Source organism: Nannospalax galili, unplaced genomic scaffold, assembly GCF_000622305.1.
Source record: "Nannospalax galili isolate Female #2095 unplaced genomic scaffold, S.galili_v1.0 scaffold831, whole genome shotgun sequence".
NCBI classification, from domain to species: domain Eukaryota; kingdom Metazoa; phylum Chordata; class Mammalia; order Rodentia; family Spalacidae; genus Nannospalax; species Nannospalax galili.
In genome coordinates, this window is record NW_008329142.1 from 1,003,930 (window position 1) to 1,006,411 (window position 2,482).

At 42.6% G+C, this 2,482-nt stretch overlaps 1 pseudogene; it reads right to left on the reverse strand.

Annotated features, from left to right (window-relative positions):
• Window positions 1-602: 602 nt before the first annotated feature.
• Window positions 603-1,454, reverse strand: LOC115070446 (annotated as a pseudogene).
• Between the last annotated feature and the right edge of the window lie 1,028 nt (window positions 1,455-2,482).

Sequence of the window (2,482 nt, forward strand, 5' to 3'; positions counted from 1 at the left end):
AAAAAGCAGTGGCCTTCCTATATACCACCAACAAAGGTGTTGAAAAAGAAACCCTTTCATGATAGCACTCAAAAACCGTAAAATACCTTGGAATAAATCTAACCAAGAAAATGAAAAGCCTGCGAAATAAAATTTATTTGTATTTTACGTGTATGAGTGCTTTGCCTGCATGTATGTGTGCATGCATCTTTATTCAGATGCCTATGAAGGCCAGAAGAGGGCATTGCATCCTCTGGAGTTGGAGGTACAAGAAATTGTAAGCAGCTTGATTTTGGTGTTGGGAACTGAACTCCAGTCTTCTGCAAGAACAATAACTTCTCTTAACCACTGAGCTATCTCTCCAGCCTCAAGGTTTCATTTAAATATCACTAGATCTCATTTTTTTTCCTCTTCAATTTTAGAAAGTTGAATAGACTTCTCTAAGGCCACTTACAAATAATCTAAAGCACAAACAAAATAAAAATTCAAAACCACATCTTTAAAAACCACTTAAATTACAGCCTAACAGTGCCAGGTGCAATGTCTGGTGACAAACTCTGGGTGCAATGCTGTGTGGCAACCACACATTCACACTTGGATCTGAGAAGGCCCCCAAGGGGGACTTACCTTCTGTACTGAGCTATAGAGAAAAGGAACAAGGGGGACAGGGGTACTACAGGGGGAAAGTGCAACTGCTTGGCAAAAGAGATCTTCGTGGCATTGTTCTGGGTGATCTTAAAGCCTTGTAGGGAATCTGGCCCCACTGCCCCAGCCTGCAGCCTTATAGACACTCCAGGAAAGTGATGATGTCTTGCCGCCCAGGAACCAACACACCTCCTTGAAGCCAGGGAAATGGTTGAGAAGCATGGACAGCATGAGCTGTTGGTCTCACCTGCTGGTTGATGAGGAACAAGATTTGATTGGACAGATTCTTGGAAAGAGGCTGAGCAGGTGGCATCTGTCCCATCACGAACCAGGGGAATCTGTTCAGGAGAGAGGCCAAGCCGCGGGATTATGCTAGACAGAGGCATGTAGGGAAGCTGGCCTGGCTTGTGGTGTATAACAAGGGGTGCCTGAATCACTGGCTGGCATGTCGGGTACAGGCTGGACAGCATCCACCATGGGCGCAGCAGACAAACCCTGTACGGTCTTTCTGTCTCCTAGCTCTTGAGCTTTCCTTCTTGTGCTTGTGGTTTTGCTCCAAAACTTGCCCTTCATCTTGGCAATGATGTCTGAGTCCGAGTCCGTCTTCATTGGATAAGCATGTGCTTGTCTAGAAGGGAAAACCCTGCGTGGGACACAGGACACTGCTGACCTCCTTAAAGATGACAAAGGCCTGGCCCCTCATCTTCAGGTTCCCGGACACAGGGATATCCAGAATCTGGCCAAACTGGGAGAAGATGGTGTACAGGGACTTCTTGAGCTCGTCCTTTTTGATTCTCATTGAGGTTGGGATGGGTCTCAGGAATTGCCATAGTGTGAAAAAATGATAACTTTTAGCCTTAGTTTTCGCCGAAGGACTGACAGGCTTTGCTCAGAGAACTTCCTTACAGGAATAAGTCCAGTAAGAGGAGAATTGGCAACAAAGTGGTTGCAGGACTTGGCGACTTGAGCGCCACAATCAAAATTTTTAAAGCAGTTCAATTTATCTCAAATTGACATTTCTTCCCGTGGTCTCTACATCACACTGCCTTTGGAAGGAAGGTGTGGTCCCTCATTGAAAAATCTCCTGACACTTGAGTCAGTCTAGGTTTCAGAGTTTAGGAACAAGAAACAAAGAGGGAGGAAGAACATAAGAGAGAGAAAAAGCCCTTAATTTTAATTCATTTTTAATGTTTGTCTTTCTAAGACAATGTTAACCTTTAGCCCTAAAACCTAACATAGTTTTTGGTCTTTGAATATGTGTTGAATGCAATGTACAATAAGGTATGAGATATGGCCATTTAGGCTCACAGATTTCACAAGATAGAGGATATGATCACACAATGAATATTTCTTTCACTTACCTGGAGGAATTAGTGTACCACTGGAAGAAATTATCTATTTACTGGGAACACTGGAAAATTCTTTCTTAGACTAAAATCTTATGATTTCAGTTTTCATTTCTACAGGCATAGCAGAGGGGAGAAGACAATATAGAAGGCATTTTATTTTTATTTAACTTTATGATTATCTTCAAGTCTACTGTCCCACCCGGCCTCATGTTCACATAGAAGGGGGTAGACATGAGCCACAGGCAAACTCACAGTCCTCTTTAGACCATGCCAAGTATTCTTCAGTACTTATGGAGAGCCTCAAAAGAGTTTATTTTCCAAGGAAAATAAACCAGGCTTGATGTCAGTTGAGACACTGCACAAATCATTGCTTGCCATGTTAAGCAGGACTGTTCATATCCAAATGTTGTATTTTCTGTGGGCTATGAATAAGGTCATTTAGTACTAGATATAATTCCTTAGATGTGCCATTTGTCCTTCTGGAGAGATCATTGATAAATTACCAAATT